This window comes from Grammomys surdaster, unplaced genomic scaffold (assembly GCF_004785775.1).
Source record: "Grammomys surdaster isolate TR1022 unplaced genomic scaffold, NIH_TR_1.0 99, whole genome shotgun sequence".
NCBI lineage: Eukaryota > Metazoa > Chordata > Mammalia > Rodentia > Muridae > Grammomys > Grammomys surdaster.
In genome coordinates, this window is record NW_021604578.1 from 3,740,320 (window position 1) to 3,763,049 (window position 22,730).

The 22,730-nt window shown below is 35.5% G+C and overlaps 1 pseudogene; it reads left to right on the top strand.

The window, feature by feature from the left end:
- The first annotated feature begins 21,374 nt into the window (after positions 1-21,374).
- On the top strand, positions 21,375-22,373 carry LOC114636131 (annotated as a pseudogene).
- The last annotated feature ends 357 nt before the right edge of the window (positions 22,374-22,730 follow it).

A 22,730-nucleotide genomic window follows, 5' to 3' on the forward strand; every position in this document is an offset into this window, starting at 1 on the left:
ATGAAGTAAATATTTGTTCTTACTAACAGAATAAATTATTTTGTTAACATTCAGGCATTAAATATTAAGAATTATATATGACTTTATGGGTGTTTTGTTTTTAAGGAAGCCCCACATTGATTTTTGTAGGTACTAAACTAATTTATACTCTCTCCAGCAATGTATAAGATTGTCTTTGTTCAATATCCTCCCCAGTATTCTACATTATTTCTTTTCTTAATGATTGTCATTCTGACTAAAGTAAGACAAAATCTTGTGGTACTTTGTATTTACATGTTTCTGATAGCTAGTGAAATTGCACATTTTTTCTTGTATTTTGACCATTTGTAATTTATCCTCTGAGAAGAGTCTGTTTCATACCTCATATATTACTTATCTGACTTACTGTTATTTATTGCTTGAATTCTTTGTATTTGTTAAATATTAATAGTCTGTCAGATGCACAGTTAGCAAATATTTCTTCCTATTATGTATGCCATTTCACTTATGTAGAGTACTAGAGTATACACATTGGTTATTCCTGGGAGTGTTTAAATATTACTCTGCAGATACCAAAAGAAGACTTTTTAATCTTGGGAAATTGACATGTACATAACAGCCTTTGTAATAATTTTGCTATCTACTTCTGTCTCATTTAGAGTTTCAGTTGTTGACCAAAAACCAAAGCTGGAAAAGAAGGTGTTATTGGGCTTACACTTCCATATCAGTGCCATCAAAGAAGGAAGTCAGATCAGGAACTCAAACAGGGCAGTGTCCTGTAGGCAGGAGCTGATGCAGAGTGATGGAGAGGTGCTGCTTACTAGCTTCCTTTTCTTGGCTTACATAGCATGCATTTTTACAGAAATCAGGACCACCTGTTCAGGGATGGCACCAGCTACAATCAACTACTAATTAAGAAAATGCTATACAGGATAGCCCACAGCCTAATCTTATGGAGACATTTTCTCAGGTAAGGTTCCCTCCTCTCAGATGTACACAATTTGTTTCAAGTTGTCATCAAGCTAGCCAGCACAACTTCTGGGAGAAATCCCCATGGTACTTATTATGAAGTCTAGTGAAGTTTTCTATTGTTAGGCTTTAAGTAAGTAAAATTCAGGGATATTGTTGTAAAAAAAACATATTTGGTTCAAAATATCAGTGGTGACAGGATTAGGAAGTCATAGAAGTATGAATTAAGTATAAATGCTTTATGTTACCTGTAAGTCATACAATCAAATCAAAGACACAAATGAAAAATATTGAGATTCAAATGTGAAGATTGCTTAAGGGCTGGAGAGTGATTTATATATGTGTAGTAAAATATATAATATTTATAATTTCCCTCCACCCTTTCTTCTTTTAATTGAGTTGTTACTTTCTTATTAAGTTATATTTACAGTCATTTTAAGCTGTTAAGCGCAAATTTTATTGGTTTTCCTAAGGAAGCCCAGCTGGAAAGACATCAAATGGGATGTGTGAATAAGGAGATTCAGTGAATGCATTTCCTTCTGGGAAATGGGTTACAAAGAAACTTACCTGGGATCAAAAAATGAAAGCTGAAATAAAAGTTTATTTCAAGAATATACCTTTTCTTCACTATGGTAAAAAATAAAATTAACATTTTATGTCATTTAGGGTTAAGTGAAAAAAAATGTGTCTTTGGGTCAAGTCACAACTACTGTAACAAAGAAATTCTAAATCAGTACAGTTACACATCAGAACCCCGATTACTTTACTGGCAGCTTGATTATTTCAGGAGTCTTTTCAACTATAGATGGCAATATAATTGTTATTATAAAGTTAGATTGGTCACTATGATTTCTAAGAATGAACATAATAACAACTCACCATTTATTATCACTCTAACAAATATCCTACTGTGACTTCATAAAGAGATTGATGAAATGTAGTGAATCAGATCTGTTGAAAGAAAGATCTTTATTTTATAACTTTAATGCGTCTCAATATTAATTCAAAATACACTAAAGTTTAGTTCAGCCATTTACAAGGCTGTGACAGTTTTCTAATCATTCCCAGGTATCTCTTAATGATGAAACACAAAAAGACCAGCAATGGGGAGAGAAAAAGCTATGGTTTGCTTCCTCTATTGTAGCAATAACTTAAAGATGCTGCAGGATTAAAATGTAAAACATAATTATGGTCCCAGTTTTTCTTTTTCACTTCTGTTTAAGGTAATATAGATTGTAACTTACTGTTGCAAAGATGTGGAACATATGAAATAGCAGAGGTGGAGGAGGAGCAAGAGGAGGAAAAAGAAGAGGAGGTGGTGGTGGCTGCAGTAGCAGCTCAGCAACAATTTAATTGTCCTAGCCAACTTAACATGGCCATCATTCTTGAGATAAGCATTTTAATCCCTTCTACTTTTTCTGCTCTCTTAAAGGCCTACATTTGTCATTGTGAAAGTGTATCATCCTTCCTAACAGACTTTATCCTGTGATCTAGCATGAATTCTTTATTTTTCTCTTCTTCTATAAAGTAGATGCTACATACTGCTTCTACATTGGACTACATCATTTCTGAAGAATTCATTTTCAGTACAGAAAGATGGTTATGTATGCAATAATGCTTTATCAGTTGACACATTAATTTCTTCCTTGTCAGAGTTTTCAAGCCAGACATTTGCATAGCCAACAGACTCCTTTCAGATCCAATTTACAGAAGGCTACAAATAGCTGTCAACTTGGGCTTCGGTCAGTATCCGCTATTCTTCAAGGTTAATAGACAAGGAGACTACTAGTTACACATGAGGAGCAACTGATTTCACTCAGACATGATTCCTTATTATGCCATACAATCAAAAAATAAACACTTCTCTTGACTTTGTCCACTAATCAGTAATTGGGATAATTTATCTGCCTACTTACATGATTAGAAATTTAAACTTGAGGAACATTTGTGCTCGAAAAGTAAATATAAGCAAAAAGGGAAAATTTAATAATTTTTTACATCCTTGATGAAGTAAACATGTTTGAATCTTATAAAGTTACGATAAGCTTGGGGGAGTAATACTATACAATCCAGTACACAGCATAAGAAAGAAGACAGTGTTTACTTGTAATTATCCAGGAAAATGAGGAACAAATAGACAAAATATTTTTTATAATAACAAGTGATGCTTGATGAGGTGAAGGAAAACAAAAACAAGATTTTCAATTGAGATATGTAATAGAATTCTTGTATATTATACACAAGGCCCCAGGTTCAATCTCCTGATATGGAGAGAAAAAAGGAAAGGGACAGGAGGAGATAAAGAAAAGAGAGGAGGGAAAGAGGGGTAGAAGATGGGGAGGAAGAAAGAAGAGGGGAAAAAGATGAGAGAAGGAGGGATGGAAGGGAAGGAAGGGGAGGCAGAGAAAAAGAAGACTGTATTTACCCAGTACCAGCAGAACATGATTATTTTTTGATAGTAGCCAATTGAACCCTGTGAGATGTAGCAAAGTAAACCAATGAGGTTTGAACTAGTAAAATGACACAGCAGAAAAAAATATAAATGCCTGATATTAACAAGGATAAAGCTATGAAGATGGGTCTAAAACAAGTCACCCCTAAATATTAAGTTAAATTGATCTAGAGTATTAATTTAACTGGTTCAGATTGGTAGAAGTCTGGATGATTTCAGCCTACTGATGACACACTAGTTCCTATACTGGATCAGCAAATAGTCATCAAACTGTATTGAACATTACTAGCGTATAATATCTATTTTAAAAGAAACTATCCTATTGTAATGAGAGTGTTCAACTTCTTTTTTGAGATTATAACTGCCTCCCACTTTCTTTCCTCTCTCCAAACTCTCCCACATAGTACTCCTTGATCCTTTTCAAAGTTATGGCCTCTTTCTCCATTAATCATTGTTACCTGCATATGTGTATTTGTATTATGCTTGCTTAGCCTGTATAAGGATACTTGTATGTAGGTTATCAGGGTTAGCCATTTGGCACTAGTAGCCAATCTTTAAGAGTGTTTCTCTCATTTTCAGTATTCCTCAGTTGCTTTGTGGAATGTGGAGGTCTCCTGGTTTGTTTGTTTTTTAATCAGATAAGCATAGTATTTACTCCTCTTCAAGAAATGTAATTTTTCAGCAGACAGAAACTGTTATAGAAGGATATCTAATCATAACTCAGAGAACCATGAACTGTGGGGTATTCTGCCACAATGGTAGATCTAGATACTTCCTATACCCAAGGCTCAGGGAACATTATGTGTAAGAATCAGGAGAGTAGGAACTCTGCTGTGAGATTGTGCTACTAGTTATGACAGGGAACCTACACTAAAAAATCTTCATATCGCAACTGGGTAAGCGGGATCAGAATGATTCCAAAGAAACAGTTGACATCTCAGCGTAGAAGGGATAAACAACAGGGAGTCCCACGAAAGATGAAAACCTGCAAGAAATTAACAGCTTCACAGAAAGGGAGAATAAGTCTTCCTCAGGAACAAGCTCCCTGATTGCTTGCAATATCAAGAGGTCAGCTCTAGGGGAAAATACACATGCATGCAACTCTGAAGGAACTCAGTAGGGTATACTTTAATGTTTACTCATTTTTGTGTACATATAACAAATACAGCTAAATAAGAGGAAGGGAGAGGACATAGGAGGGGCAGGAGGAAATAGTGAGGCAAACTGATCCATTATGATTTAGTTAAATACAAAGGCCAGTTAATTATAGTTATGAACACACTTCAGAATAATATGAATAGTTTTATGTTCCAAAATTCTTCTGATATCACATGTGATTTTGATAATAAAAGGCAATTTATAGAATCCTGTGAAATGATGTATCAGGACACACATACACACACACAGAGTTGTGGATAGTGAAAATGATATATCATTGTGCAGTTTATATTGAATGTATTCTCTGAGTGGACTGAGGAGCAGGTGCATTAACTTGGGTTTTAGCCTTGTGAAGGTCTTTGACTACTCAAGTCTTACCTACACTCTGTAGTGAAAACCATCTCCTATATGTGTGCTAGCAGAGCTCCCAGTTTTCCATCCTGGTTAGATAATGGTGGAGACGGTGTGTAAGAGACAGTCCTTTGATGAATACCGTACTAGATCATTCTATCATAAAGCAAAATTTGGTATTCATGTATACAAACACTGACAGATGGAGATGACTCATCTTTTATAGCTGTAGTATCAAGGTATCTCCTTATACAACACCTTTTCTTAATGAAATACTTGTGGGAATAGTTTGTATAATGTTTGTCACAAATGTTTCTTAGCCAGGTTATAGCATTGTAACTTCTGAGGCCACACCTTGAGTGTGATTCTGAGGGTGGTTCAATGTAGTATACTGACAGCACAGGGGCTGGAAAATCCTTTTCAAGGGACTGAGTTATGCTGTTCTGAGACACCCAACTTGACAGTTATAAAGAATACTTAGAACCTACTGTTTCCTAATCTGTGTGGGACCACACAGCTCTGGCCCTTTGTGTGTTACACTTACATGACACTCCCAAGATATGGGAAAACCATTTTGTTCATGCCTCAATTGATAAAGAACACAAAACATTACATGTTAACTCTATAATCCTTTAACTACTTTCTTATGTGGTTTTGTAGTTACCTTATTTAATTCTATGTTCTCATACGTCTAGACAGAAGAAGTAATTATATTCTTATAACATTGTAAAATGTCTAACCTTTCGTACCTTCTCAATTAATTATAAAACAATACATATGTAATCAATGTAAATTTACTGTCCCTGGTATCCTGGCATACGATAAAGAGAGAGACCTAGAAATGTGAACAAAGAGACATATGTTATCTAACGTTGACAGCTCCTACCTAAAGAGGATGGTCATTTGGAGTAAAAGATAGAAGGTTATAATCAGGAAATCTCTAAGAGGTACAATATTGGTTGCTTAGTAGTAGACAGAGACAAAAGACATTTCTATAAGAGGAGTCTTAAACCTTGTGAGGATAATTGGTCTGTTATAATATGAGTAATTCAGTTTACATCTGGAAAACAAGTACTAACTTAATTGTAACTTTTTTCTCAAGATAAGTAATAATATTGATTATAAAGTTAAACAACACTGGAAAAACACACTGAGCTATTTTATATATAAACTATTAGCCAATTGTTCCTTGCTATATATATATGGCTTGGTTTTGATGGTGATGGAGTGATGTCAGGGAAGAAGAGGTGGCTGTTGAAGATGATGTTACTGGTACCCTCAGTAGTTGCAAATATACTTAAACCTCTGATCTTGAATTACATGGGATTGTTACTGAAAACTGTTTCAGAACATTTGTTTTTCTGCTTGCTTATTTTATTCTATTATTAAATTCAGATTTAGGAGTCCCCCTAGTGTCTTTATCTAGGCACCCCTCACCCTCTTCACCTCTATCCACTCCACCACTTTCCTTTGCTCCTGTGTTTTACCTGCCATCTGGAACCACTTCCCTGCCTCTCTGGACTTAATTGACTCTTTTCAAATCACATCTCCAGCTCCCAGCGCATTGCCCATCAGCCTTATGACTTCTAACCTTAAAGAAACAATCAACCTCCTTCCCCTGAGCCTTGCCATTTTCCTCTGTTAAAGTTCTTCTTTTTCTAGCCAGCCTCTGTGCCCTTCTCCACTGAAGTGGCTATTGGCAGTGTGCATGCATTGCTTGTTCCTTTTTTTCAGGCTATATAAGGAAGCAACGTGTATTGTTTCTGATACACGTGTGCATGCATCCAAAGCCACACAGAGTGTGTTTAATTGTGTAGCATCTTATGTAACCAGAATGGATCACTCAAGTAAAACCCATTAAGGAAAAATGACTCTCCAAGGAGTTAGAATATTGGACTATGGTGGCTTCCTCTTGGTCAGGAAGCAAAGCAGCACATCCTGGATTCTTAATTGACTTTAAAAGCTCAGAGCTTACTTAATTCACCTGAAAATGTGTGCAAACCTTACAGAAACACTCAGATTCTACTAACAGCCTTAAACCTCCTCTTGAACTTCGACATGAAACATTAAATTTAATAATAAAAAATTATGAATCAAAGTCAACAGGATAAATTTGTTCCTTGTAATTCAAATCAAACAACTATCAATTTATTTTTATCTTCAATTTGCAGAAGAAAAATCTTTTACTTTGAATCTGCCGTGGAAATGCACTGTATTTTTAGTTAGGTTTTGCTTATTGGTAGGCAAGAGATTTAAGTCGTACACTAGTACTAGTGAGAGAGTAAGTATATGAAGTTTATGAAGCTTTAATATGGAAATATATTATAACCAGTAGAGAAATTCAATAATTATAATGCAATATCAATTTTAACCCATGAAGAGCCCAAGTTAAAGATTACCTAGTCATCTGGGATACCCCAGCAAATTAGACAAGAGACACTTGCAAACAAGAGACATTAAAGAGTACATGAAATCTGTGATCATGGAGACAGGAGATTTTGTGCCTAGTGAAGGCTCTTTTCTTGGTCTACAGAATCTCCTCATGCCCCATGTGGAAAGGGACTCCGCAGTCCTGTGAAGCTTTCATTATGAGTCCCCACTCCCACTGACCATCCCCACAGTCTTACCACACCTGAAACACCGCATCTTCCCCTGAATGCGAAGTGACAATTCAATCCCTTGCAAACAAGTGTGGTAAGCATAAAAATATCCAGACAGTTGGAAATGGAGTGTAACTGAAAGGATATCATAGGCTCATCTGTGGTTTTAGTGATCTATGAAGAACGCTCAGTTGTTGGTTCTGTGAGAGCATCTAAGAGCAGTGAAATATGACTCTTAAAATGACTGAACACAGCCTTACACAGTCTACATTGTTGGAAGCTAAGCCAAGCGATTAGTTCCTTAGGAGCGGATCTCAATCTCCTTGCCTCATCAGAGAAGATAAATCTGTCCTGACCAGAATATGAGAACAGCTAAGAATCAAGAAAATTCCAGTTTTATTTATGTTTTCAGTATTTTTCATAAACCAAAATCTCTGAAGGCTTAGACTTTAGGTTATATGCGCATGGATTTGTTATGATAAACAAAGAAAGTCAAGGGAGAAATGTGAGTACATCTGTCATTTATCAATGATTTTTATATCAATTACCAACTGCCAGTTACTGTTGCTAGTGACTAGAAATTCCTAAATCGTCTTGCCAATTTTGAACTACTGTGGTCCACGCAGAAGTAAAATATTGACGGATCACCATAGACGAACCCAAGGAACCTGTAAACATGATCTGCCAAGATTTCCAAAAGCTAACACCCCTTTAATTTGAGGTTCTGGGATAAGGGTTTTTAACATCAATTTGTCAAGCAAAACTTTAGCACAAACCAGTCTCCAGCAGCTCCTTGGTGACTGCTCAGCTAGTTTCTGTCTGAAACCAGATATTGAATAAACATTCTGGGAAGAGATACTGAAGTGCTACTTAGCGTCCACCAGATTGTTTGATTCTAGTCTTCCTGTGCTCTTATCTAATGTGACGCCTTTTGTCCTGTATCCATGGTTTGCAGAGAGAAGAACATACAAGTTTGTTCATTAGAATAGTTCTTTATGCAAGATGGGCACAATCTCACCTGCTATGACTTGTTCTCTCTGTGATAGAAATCCCTCCTTCCCCACCCCACCCCTTGTCTTTTTGCCTTTTGCTTTTTGGCTTGTTACAGGATAACACAGAGCAGTAGCCCAAGCTTTTAGCACAGCAAAGTAGCTGTTGTCAGCCTGTATAATTCCACCTGCGCAGGTCTGGACTCTGGGTGCTCCCAACTGCAGGACTGTCTGTCAAGGGGTCCTGATATCTGCCACTTGTGCACTCTGAGTATAATGAAAATGTTCTTTGTCTGGCTTTAAGTTGCTGTATGAAGGAGAAATGGTGCATGCAGCCAGATAAAAGGAAAGCAGACAAAGTCAGAAGATATGCTTTTTCGGCTTGAGTGACAACAGTATTCAATCAAGCCTTTCAGTATCTATTTTTTCATCTAAAATTTATGATAGATTTCACACAAATAAAGGACTGTCCTGACAAGATCCTCTGAGACATTGAACCATTATTTATAATTATTGTCTGAGTGTTTATTTTTAAACTGGAGCTCTATTTGGACTTGCAAAAACTACTTTCAAAGAATTTTGCTTAATTAATTACATTTGTGTTTGTACGGTACAGAAATTATACAGAAGTTTAAACTATAAAAAAATTAACAAAAATAGGTAATGGAAAGTAGGCATAATTGATGTTTTTAGATTTCAATAAATGGAAATGATGAGTGTTAGCAGGAAAAAGATTATTTTGAGGAGGATTTGTATAAACCATTCACATGTAGAAAATGAACCTTTCACATGTAAAAATGAAATTCTATTTGTCATTTTAGTTATATAATTGTTATTTACATTTGCTTAGTATACTCTGCTAGCATGTTAAACTGATAAATAAAAGCCATTAGAACATGGCATTAGTGACTTACAGAAACAAGATACTGTCTTACAAAAGCAACTTAAAGCAGGAAATACTTTGCTTTGGTTTTGTTTTGGGGTATGCTTTTTGTTTTGTTTTGAGTTTCAGAGAAAGGGTGGATTATAGTTTATGAATATGCTCCATCATGACAGGAAGTGTCTGAGAAAGAGTCAGGACAAGTCGCTCACTTACAATAGTCCCAGAAAAATAAATCTAACCCAGGAGGTAGAAGATGTCTCAAATGAAAACTTTAAAATCTTGAAAAAAAATTAAAGAACATATTCAAAAATACAGAGCACCTCATGTTTATGAATTGACAGAAGTATTCTTTTGAAATGGATTGTTTGCTTAAAAGCAGAGGTGATTCTGAATAAATAAAAATCATTCCTAATCAAAAGAAATAATGATGCTGATATCACAAAACATGAGTCCAGGATAAACTTGTGAAGACATGGCACTAGAAATAGAATGATATTGGCACAAAAACAGATGCGTAGACCAAGGAAATAGAAGATCCAATACACACACACACACACACACACACACACACACACACACACACCCAAGCATGCATGCATGGACACATACCGTAACGCCTTCTAATTTTTGACAAATGTATTTAAAAATCCATATGGAAGAAAAGATAGCCTCTGATGTAAATGGTTTTGAGGCAGTCATTATTTACAGCTGGAAGAATGGAGGCAGGTCCTCCTACTTCACTCCATATAAAAAGTATCTCAACATATGTCACGTTCTTTAAAGTAAGAGTACTTCAAGTTATCAGAGAAAACCAGATAGTTCTGAGTTCATTCTGGAAGGACTGTGCTAGTTTGAGAAGTAAACGGAAGAACTGATAAATGTGACTGAGTGAAGGTCCAATGTTTCCACAGGAGAAAGTTCAGGATCAGCAGAGTGAATACACAGCTTCAGAGTGAGAGGCACCTTTCTTAGCCAGGTTCTAGACAGGGGACTTACATCGAGAAACTCTAAGTAACTCAGAAAACTTAAATGCCAAATGCATAGGTTATCTATTTATAAAATATACAAATAAAAGAAACACACAGATCTCTGAATAATATATAAAAATATCCAATAAATATACCAAAAGCATACAAAATTCTGAATCATCAGAGAAGTGCAAATTAAGACTACATTGGAATTATAACTGAAGCTGGTCATAATGGCTATCACACAGAACACAAATAAGAAATGCTGGTGAATCATGTCAGAAAGAGGAACCATTGTACACTACTGCCTGGAAAATAAACTACTACAGTCACTGTGATAGATAATCTGGAAAACCTGGAAATTGTGTGTGTGTGTGTGTGTGTGTGTGTGTGTGTGTTAAGTAATAAAATTACCTTTTGAGTCAACTTTCTAGTGATCAAGCTTTGGAACTAGCCATGGTGTCTACCAAGAGATGAATGAATGAATAAAAATAGATAAAGAAAAGGAATTACTCATGTACAATGGAGTCTTATTTAGTTATAAAGAAATAGATCCTCTCTTTCTCTATGTGTGTGTGTGTGTGTGTCTATGTGTGTGTGTAACATATGTATGGACAGGAAGAGGTAAACAAAACAAAAATCATATTCCTTTTTAAAATATTGGTTTTGTCTTGTTATAGCCTTGCTGTGTAACCTATGAAGGTCTCCAACTACACAGCTCAGACTCCCTTCAGACTCCTCATCCTCCTATCCAGCTGACCAATTCTCAGGTTTCCAAGTGTGTATGAGCTACCATACTAGGCTAACACTATTGTTTTGGCTTTGATTTTATTTATCTTTGGTGATAGTTAGATATACTATTAACACTCTCACCACATTTCTGGATGTAGTTCCATTCCTAGTAACTTAAATTTGATTGCTTAAAACCATCATTTTATTTGTGAGGCCAAAATAATTTCCTTTTAGAAGGATACCTAATAAATTTGCAGAGAACTAAATAGATCATCACTTTTTATAGAATTCTGTATTTAATCTTCAATATATAAATATAAAGTAGCTATTGATAATTAAAACATTAATTGCTCAGATATTGTGCCACTTTTTAATAAGATTTTTTATTGTACATTATAAAAAGTATTTGTATAAGTTGAAGAAGTCATAAAAATTCTTTTTCAGGTAAGTGTTTTCAAAATTTTGTTTTTCCTTGGGCTATTTTTTTCCAGTTATGTTAGTATAATTGTCTTTCACTGAGGAAGAAAATATTTTTTTTTTGATACAGAGTTTCTCTGTGTAGTCTTGACTGTCCTGGAACTCACTCGGTAGACCAGGCTAACCTCAAACTCAGAAATCCGCCTGCCTCTGCCTCCCAAGTGCTGGGATTAAAGGCATCCGCCACCACCACCCGACAGAAAACATTTTTAATGGAACCAAATTTGTCAATTTCTTTATGTCATGGAATATGATTTTTTTTTTAGGTTTCTGAACAGATACAAAAACAACAAAAACAAAAATGTATCAATAAACATGAGAAAATCATATGATATTGGGACTATTCAAAATAAAACAGGAGATGCCACTGTGTGCTTGTGAGAGTCACTAAAATATGGAACATTAACATCAAGAATATGTTCAGATCTTGAAGATATATAAGCCTTCATTTACTGCCAAAAGAAGAAGAATGCATATCAGTATAACCATTTCAAACATTTAAAACTGTTTGGAAGTTACATAGCAACATGTAGTCTAACCACAGTATCTGGCTTTGTATTCCCGCCCATATACTATAAAGTGGTGACAGCTGCACACTCAGCAAAGTCTCTCCGTAAATGACTGGACAGCTTCATGGAAAAGCAGAAGCAGCTGACATGTTCTCTCTCACGAAAATAGAAAAATTACCAAATTACTGAAGATGTGGGATTTTTAACACATTGTGTTAATTATCACATGCCAGTCTAAAAGAACAACTGTATGATTCACTGGAAATGCCAGACAATAGAGAAAATAAAATGGTCAAAATGGTCAGCAGGCGCTAGGCACTGGGGATGAGAGTTTCAACATGAGGGACTTTCAGGGAAGCAAAATTGGTTAATAGGAAAGATAATGGGTATGATATTGATACTTGAGCAAACACTAAAATATATAACACAATGATGGTTATAGTGCACCTATGCGTATATTGCACCTTATCAACATTCATGTTTTGATACGGACTAATCGTTTTTAAATGATTTATTTATTCTTATTCTATGTGCATTTGTGTTTTGCCAGCATGTATGTATATCTCTGTGAGGGCATCAGATCCCCTAGAACGGGAGTTACAGTTGTGAGCTGCTGTGTGGGTGCTGGGAATTGAACACAGGTCCTCTGGAAGAGCAGCCAGTGCTCTTAACTGCTGAGCTATCTCTCCAGCTCCCCAGATTGGTCATGTACTTCACATTCCACAGGATTTCGATGTTCATGAGAGAAAACCACTGAAGGGGTTTGAACAGAGTACAGTGTGTGTATATGATCTTTTTTTTCCTTACTCAGCTCTCTGTAAACCTGAAAGAAATCATACCAATTCACTCAGAAATTCAATCTTTCAATTTTACTGGTGCTATTTTAAGAAATTAACTGACATTTTAAAACCTCACTGAAATTTTGAACAAATGTGTAGGAAAGGATCCCCTGAGATTTTAGCTGTCAGAAAGAACAAAACAAAACAAATCTCATAAGAGGTAGTGGAAGTTACGAAAGAAATGAAGAGGTGCCTTATCTTAATCTAATAATTCAATTCTTCATAAACAAAATAATTTGGGTATCAGCCAAAGTTTTGTACTGTGAAGATAAAGCAACCAACCAAACAAAACCAGGCATTGAACTCATGGAGTAAGTGCAGTTTAATTCAGTGGAGTGTGGTATTTATACAGCATTCCCTAAGAGTGCCTAGATATACAAATGTTACTTGTGTGTCACAGAAAGGCGGAGCCAAGAAGGTGCTATGATCTTCCCTGAGTCTGAGAGTATACATGTTCTGTTTTTTTTGTTGTTGTTGCTGTTGTTGTTTTCTTTTTTTTAAAGATCAATTCTGAAAATATCCCTTACAGAGTATTCTCATTTAAAATTAATTTTTAAAAATATGTATGTGTATGTATGTGAGCCTAGGTGAGTCCCTGGGCTCTATATAGCATAGATGATATCTTTGCCAAGAAAGAAAGTATCAGATCTCTTGAACTGAGCTACAGGCAGGTGTGAGCTGCCATGAGGGTGCTGTGTATTAAAACTACGTCCTCTTCAAGAGCAGTTCTTAAGTAGTGAGCCATTTCATCTGCCAAATACTCTATGTTGTAGGTGGTCCTGGTTTTTGCAGATCAAAACTGGAAGGGATTATCCATTTAATGTTCTTCAAAATTCAGGAAAAGTCTGGAAATGTTTCTTGTAAGGACAAGAGACTAAAGGAGAATTTTAACTTACTATCTCACTCTTTCCTGACAAGTAGCCACATTTTACTTATGTGATGAAGATTAGGTTCTCCAAAGAAACTCATGCTAAAATACTTTGCTTAGGTATTACAGAAATTCCTTGTCAAATATAAATATGAAAAATAGTGTTTAACAACCCCTACTGCATTTTAAGACCTATGAAATTGCTTAGCACTGATTAAAATTGATCCCAACATGAATCTGGTATATGACAAAAACCACTGCATTGTTCATTAAGAATAAACCTTAAACATTAAATCCATAGCCTGTGTCCATTTTCTTATGCACACAAAAATTGTTTGTTTATATGTTCAAAAATACATATTGTATTTATATAGGGTGCTTAATATATATGTATATAAAGAATTTATTCTTATATAATTATACTTTAGTCACCAAATAATAAATTTATTATTTATCAAAAAGATTATTCACGTGTAAGAAAGGCTCAAAAATACCTGGCATGCATTCTTATCAGCAAATATTGTTAGCATATACTAGGTAAATTATATGGAATTTAATAAAATCAAGTTATAATGACTCCTAGTTGCATTTTGTATGTACAGTCTTAAATCCTGGGTCATTTTTCTAGAAAAAAATATAGAATTTTAAATCCTATTTTAATAGCTAGTGTGCAAAAAGTCTATACTGCATCGATCATCAGGTTTATAATTTAAAAATACATATAATCAAAATCTGTCATCGTTTCTTTAAATGATCCATGTCTGGGAAATTTTTCTAGGCCTCCTATATTTTTAGTTAAAACTGAATTTTTATTTTCTTGGTATGAACTGAGAAACTCTAAAAAAAATTCATCTTTTTTTTTATTCTTAATACTGAAAAATAAAAGTTGACTTGTAGACTATATAGACTCTGCTTTGCTTCTTTGTATGTCTTGCCCACGTTGTATCTGAAACTATTGAAAATGAATCCATAAGATATGTATACCAATGCATCTAAGATTCAGGAGAGAATCCCTTTCCCCAGCTGGTCTGGAATTCACAAAGCATCTTAAGAAGTAAGATAAATACAGAAACATCCTTTGATCCCCTAACTACATCTTAAGTATAATGTGATGAAGACGGTACAGTCAGCAAGAGGTTCAAAATGTTTAATGCATGAAGCTTTTTCTTTTAGATCTGCTTTAGCACTATCCTATAGAAATCACATAGTAATCAACAGAAATGAAATTAATAAGTATTCACTGACCCCTAAAAAACTAACCACCAAGAATTAAAATACAGGAGAAAGTTCTTTGTTCCAGTTTCAATTAAAATTTTATACACCTCCTGACTCAGTCTGTAATATGTCTAACTTAGATTTTATAATAATCTAAATCAAATAGAGGGAGTGGCTGACTGGGGAATGTATTTCAGCCTCCTTTTTGAATATTCCTATATTTTGAATCTTTAATGTGTTATATATAGCTCCAAGAAAATATTTCATAAGTAAATTCTAAAATATATTGACCTTAACTTCATTTTGCATTTTACTGTGGATAGCAACCTGTTTAATTTGCATCGGTAAATACAGTCTTATACAGTCTTTAAATTATATAACATTAAGAGTTTTCTATATCTAACATATTAATAGAAAGATTTAGGGCCACATAAATGATTTCTAATATATGACATATGATTGGATATATGTATATATGTGCCCACTTTTCATGTTGCTTCAATTAAAAGTAATAGATGCAACAACATTTTTAGTATTAGAAGCACAGGACATTTTTTTAAAAATAAAAAATCTTGGAATTACTTTTCATTTTGTGTTGGATTAAAAATAAAGGATTGAAAATAAAGAGCCATGCATTACAGAATGAGCAATACAGAGAGAAATTTTAAAAAATTAAAAATGATAAAAGGATATTTTCTTTGGCCACAGCATTCTTGATAGTCTTTCATCCTCAATGTAAAAGAATAATAGAAAATTGCTTGAAGATATTCCTATTCAGCTTTTACCTATTGGTCCTTTGATCTCTGGAGTACGTATTAAATTTTCCAATTTAAAACATGCTAAATAACTTATAGAAAATAACAATGGCCTTGTACACTGAGTATTACTTCTGAAAACTGATTGTCTTTCAAAAGATGCTTTTTCATTCAAAGCAAGTGTGTACACTTAAAAATATGTATTTAATTGAATCTTTAATTTAATCAACTTGAAGCTATGATTTAGTGCTCATGAAAGAAAAGATTAAATGTGAATAGGGAGAGGAGGTCCCCATCTTGCCTTGCTGGTACCTTTCAGATTTCACCTGAAGGGGACACCCTCTAGTTTTCTGAACAATGCTTTCTACATGGTTATTAAATCCCATGGACAACAAAATAATAGGCCAGTGGATTTCACTTAGGACTTTCTTTAGCTCATTAAGTCTTGGGGTTTTCTTATGGAAAGTCAAACATACAGTATTTTTTTCTCACAATTGGGCAGTAGGTATATTGAGTTTGATTTTGATTTTAAAAAGAACTACTACATATATCGAGTTCTAATTTTGACTTTAAAAACATTTCTTTTCATAAAGGAGAGAACAAAAAATCTTGTCTGAAGGCTAGAAAGTTGCCATGCAGATGTTTACAGATGGAAAATAAATACACATATGCACACAATAGAATAGAAAAGAATATTCAAAGATAAATATCACCTACATAGACACAAACTTTATGGTCCACCTGAGGGGGGGCATTAAGTAAGCAAAGACTCATAAAATCGTTCATATGTCTGAGTGACATGATGTAATATTGCCTTTCATTTTGAAAAGCCATCATTTTAAAAAGCCATTGTTTGAGTTCTGAGGTAATTACGTTTAAGCCTTCATAACTTCTTGTAATAATCAACTTGTGTAAGGTAAATTTTGGCAAGGAATGAAATAAGAAATATCTTTTCTTTATATAAGGAACAAATACTGTATTGCAAGTGGTTTTGCCATCTTTGCATGCTGTCATTTAAACACAGAATTAGTTATTCTGAGGCCATCAAGGGAGAGAAGACACATGCTAGCATCGAGCCTTTCTATTGCAAAATCAATTAGATTTTAATGAAACCACTCAACATTGGCCAGGTAGAAAGTCCAGCTGCCAGGAAGATAAAGTGTCAGAAACTATCGGTGAAGAACAAGCAGTCGATGAAATGTTAGTAGGAAAACAAGCTTTCCCCTCTATCTTCAACTATGCAAACAGCAGCAATTTCAAAAGCAACTCTCCTGATAATGAACGAAAAGCAGAGCTGATTGCTCCCCCTGCCCATGCAGAAAGCTTCAAAGTTGGCTGATTATGGATAATCACTCCATTCGTGAGCTAATGTTGACTCCTTTTGATTTGTATTTAACCTTATCTTAGAAAAATGTATAATTATCAAATAATATAATCACACACACTTCAAACACTTACTAAATACTTTTGTTGCAATTGGATGAAATAGCTACACTATCAACAACTGTTTCAAAGTTACCACAACAACCTTTGGTGACTGATAAAGATTAGCCATTGTGAGTATGCAGTCTGTTAAATACCAAAGATGAAGTTTATCAGTTCAGATATGCTGTGGTCACATATGGGTGGGAAAAAAAGGTCAGGAACAGGATATGTTTGTATTCGTGATACTTAACAACGTTTTATTATTTTAAAAAAATCAGAGAAATCAACCAACATACCAAAAATGTAAATGTGATGGAGATGAAGAACTTAAAATGACTGAATTGTCGACATGACAAGAAGGGTATATTTTGTGAATATACACTTTAGGCATCTGATTTTAAAGATTGATGTGACCCAAACCTTAAATGATGTTGTGTTTTTTTTTCTTGAGTGATACAGCCAAGATGAGAATTGTGTCCTCTGACTCTAGAGTAGTATACTTCACTTCCTCTTTGTCATTTTGGAATGTGATTATTATCCTTGCATCCATTGTTTTTATTTAGCTGAGGAGTGACACATTCATAACACCTCCACTCAGTTCCTCACACTTCATTCTACATTTTACTAGCGGCCTAGAAATGCTAATTACTTCCTAAGCAAGCTCTAACCCAGCCCATCTCTGCTTCTTATTACCCGTTTATCGAAGCAATTCATTTTGATTCTCTTTTTAAGACATATTTTCTGCATTTTCCAAAAGCAGAGAAGTAAAAACCTTAATAAGTTCATTACTTCACTGTTCTTGGAGTTCAATGTAATGGGCTAAGGCATTACCGTAATTATCGTAAATGAAGACATTACCGTAATATCTTCATTACGGTGGGATTTGGAGACTAAAGTTGCATATACTCACTCGGTAACATAAGAGAGAATAGGCTGTTTTATTTTTAGATGCAGCAAAAGCGTTGATGCTACAGAAATAAATGCTACTCTTTTCAAATAGAAGGGAATTTGAAAGCATGTCTCTCACAAGCAGCAAAACAAATATTTCATTATCCATGATGGGGTAGAAACTTCTGGCTCTAACAATTTCTGGAATAATTTAAAGATATCTTTATCATTATTATTATTAGTAGTAGCAGCAGCAGCAGCAGCAGCAGTAGTAGTCGTAATGTTCAGGAATGTTTCAGAACTACATCAGAAGAATTAGGAAAGGAAGATGTCTTTCTCCTCTGTCTCTTTGTCAAAATCATAAAGGTAAGTTCCAGAGGTCGAGCCAGCAATATAGATAGCACTTGTCTTTGGGAGAAGTGAGTAAAATGTTTCTATAACTGAGTATTTTGATTTTTCTGTTTGCTCATAATAATTTATAGCAGTGTGAGGGACTGACCTTTTATGTATTAGTCAAGCACTCTCAGACTGAAACATAAGCCAAGCCTCTCTCTCCTTTTATTTGTGATAATTGACCTTAGATCTAAGAAATGATTTACGGTGTATAAAGTTGCATTTCAGCAAAGCAAATGTCCAAGCACTTTGTGACATTGCTTTTCTTTATAAAAACATTTGAACTGGAACAGCATGGACTGTTTGTTGTCATTTAGTATTAACTAGCCATGATAATTTAGTTATTGAGCAGGAGACAGTGCCTCTTTCTGGTCATCATTTTATTTAGTGATTTTTAATGACATAGATGAAGGTACAGCACAACATAATTTATTAAAATCTGGAAAACAGACAAGCTTCACAGAATTTAAATCTAATATGATCTTCAGAGCATTGGACAAATAAAAAACAACAAATTGCTAATAATTAAAATATTGGCATGAGTGAATATTTAAAAACAGCTAATTATTTGGTTTAATATTATTCTTGTGTACATGAGCTATATATGTGTGTGTTTGTGTGTGTGTGAAAATAAATAAAAGAAGATCATTAACATTTATGGAGTTTTCTAATCTATGTTATAAGTGGTTAACTTAAAAATGGCATAGTGTTCAGCACAGCAAGTGTTCAATGTAAGTTATAAGTATATTGTATTTACTGTTATTGTCCCATGCATCAAAATACATTTTAAAAAATCCTTTTGAGGGGAAAGTCTACAATACAAGAAGCAGTTAGTAAATGATCTATGTTTAAAACTCATTGAATTTTAAGTAAAAAATAATTAATTTAAATACAGAATAATTATAAATTAGTTAACACTAAACATCAAATAAATGATAGGGAGAAAGAATAGGATTTCTATCTTTTGAAACTTTTAAGTAATGAATAAAGGCTTGTCAGTTGTGAATGGTGTAGAATGAATCAGTAAATTGATTCATTCTAAATGAGAGGCCTGGCACTGATGGTGCAGGCCTTTAATCCCAGCACACTGGAAACCAAGGCAGGTGGATCTCTGAGTTAGGGGTCAGCTTGGTCTATAGAATGAATTCCAGGATAGCCAGGGTCACAAAGAGAAACCTCGTCTTGAAAAACCAAATCAAGTATAGTCATAATGAGTTCTGTCAAGTTTCTGATTCAGACATATTGACTTCATGGTTTGAAAATCTACTTCTCAAACTTAATGTGCTAATTTCCTTCTTATTTATTCCTCTGTTGGCCCCTCTTTTACACAATTACAGTCATAGTATGACAAAGCCAATCACTCATTTTTCAAACTACCTATATGATGATATTTTTGAGTGAGATATGAAATCAACTATTGCATTCTCATTTGATTTTGCCTGAGAATTTGATTTATATTTTTGTTACCAGTTACTTTTAATTATACGCAGAGTGAAAGCATATTATAACAGATATGTTCCTCCCTAGGAATGATATTGTACAATTGAAAATGTATCATGCTTTTTTCTTCCTCTAATATTGTTATTTTTTTTACCATGATATAAACTTCTGGGAATGATTCTCAAGACATCTTGGATACACTAGCAAGGAACCTCATTGAGTCTTTATGAATCATAAGTAAAAACAAAATATAATAATAAAAAAAGATGTTTCTTGTTTGTAACTTCTACTCAATGTCTGTTTATTTATTTCTGAACATGAGGACAATTTTACTGTATTTTTATAACAAAACAAATGAACAAGCAAACAAACAGAACAGGAAAACTGCAATCTCTACACCTGCCCACAGAAGGAAAACAGAGAGTAGAATGCAGGCAGGGGTATACTATTGTTGTACTAAACTGGCATGGTAGTTAGGCACATGGTAGCAGGCAGTTAAATGGGAGGCAGGATGGAGAGCTTTAGAGAAAGAATAAGGAAGATCAACATACCAAAAAAAGATTATCTTGGATGTTGCCAGAATCCAAAAGAAAGATGCAGGGAAGAAGAAAAAGAAAGTTACAGCTGTTTTGGCCAGAGCCAAAAAAAGCAGCCACAGTATATTGAAGGGACTATGCAGCAGGATACTTATTCTGCTACATTGTACTCCCAGTGGAGCTCAGTGATAAGGCAGTAGAAGAGGAGGTGGAACTAGGAGAGAAAGAGAGGAAGAGGAGGGGGAGAAAAAGAGGAAGGGGAGGGGGAAATAGAGGAAGTGGAGGAGAAGTAGGAGGCTATCAGCCATGGTGAACCACGGATGTGTTCAAAAGCTGTCCTGGGTAGCAACTTCTATCAAAGTTTAGATATTGGGTAACAACTCTAATTGTGTGGGCATAATGTTGATTGAGCATTTCTAAGTAGATAAATCCTTTAGATAATCATTAAGCTTTAAGGGTCTCATTTCTACAAGTACTGCGAGGATGGCAGATATAGTCTGTGGTTCTGCCAAGCTTTGTGGATGCAGTGTGGGGGATGGCTTTGTGAATCTAGCTAGCTGGAGCCCTGGTCAGAACCGAGGAACAGCTTAAACATGTTGGCTGCCCGGGAACAAGCTGCACTGGGTGCTGTTTTCTAAATATCTACCCCCCTACAGGAAGGACTATGTGAAGGAAAAGTATTTCTGGTAAAGAAAAGTACATTATCTCATTGAAGGTATAATTATTCCACCTACCTTGGCTTAAAGTAAATCTCATTTTATAGGTATGTTGTCACCTTCTTGAGGGTGATCACTCCTTTAACCAGGGTGTGGACTCACTAAGCTTATGAGAACAACATGCATACTTAATTAAGGTTTATTTAAAAGTTTGACTTCGAGTTTCTCCTCCTCCCTGTTCCAGAGACAGCTGAATCTTCTTGTGCAGTGCCAGCCTCATCCCGTAGATAAGATGGTGAAGGTCAGTGTGAATGGATTTGCCTGTAGTGGGCACCTGGTTATCTGGGCTACCTTCTGCTCTGCATCTGGCAAAGTGGAGATTGTTGCCATAAATGACCCCTTCATTGACCCCAACTACATGGTCTACATGTTTCAGTATGACTCCACCCAAGGCAAATTCAACTGGCAGTCAAGACTGAGAATGGAAAGCTTGTCATCAACGGGAAGCCCATCACCATCTTCCAGGAGCGAGATCCTGCTAACATCAAATAGGATGATGCTGGTGCTGAGTATGTCATGGAGTCTACTGGCATCATAACTGTGGAGAAGGATGGGGCTCACTTGAAGGGTGGGGCCAAAAGGGTCACCATCTCTGCCCCTTCCGCTGATGACCCCACGTTTGTGATTGGTGTGAACCACGAGAAATATGACAACTCACTCAAGACTATCAGCAATGCAATCTGTGCCACCAATTGCTTAGCCTCCCTAGCCAAGGTCATCCAAAGCAACTTTGGCATCATGGAAGGGCTCATGACCACAGTACATGTCATCACTGCCACTCAGCAGACTGTGGATGTCCCCTCTGGAAAGCTGTTGCATGATGACCGTGGGGCTGCCCAGAACATCATCCCTGCATCCACTGGTGCTGCCAAGGCTGTGGGCAAGGTCATTCCAGAGCTGAACAGGAAGCTCACTGGCATGGCCTTCTGTGTTCCTACCCCCAATGTATCCGTTGTGGACCTGACATGCTGCCTGGAGAAACCTGCCATGTATGATGACATAAAGAAGGTGGTGAAGCAGGTTATCCAAGGGCCCACTGAAGGGGATCCTGGGCTATACTGAGGACCAGGTTGTCCCCTGAGACTTCAGTAGTAACTCTTCCACCTTTTATGCTGGGGCTGGCATGGCTCTCAATGACAACTTTGTAAACTTCATTTCCTGGTATGACAATGAATATGGCTACAGCAACAGGGTCATGGATCTCATGGCCTACATGGCCTCCAAGGAGTAAGAAACCCTGGATAACCCACCCCAGCAAGGACATCTAGAGCAAGAGAGGCCCTCAGTTGCTGAGGAGTCTCTGTTCTAACTCAGCCCCCAACACTGAGCATCTCCCTCACAATTTCCATCCCAGACTCCCATAATAACAGGAGGGGCACAGGGAGCCCTCCCTACTCTATTGAATACCACCAATAACAGTTTTCTGCAACCCCCCAAAAATAAAAAATTAATAAAATAAAAGTTTGACTTCTTTCTATATCTTATGTAGATATCACATAGTAATAAAAAGTGAAAGATTGGTATTATTTGCCTTCTCTCTGTATAATAATCAAATTTTAAGCCTGCACTAAGGTTGCTAAAGAGATGG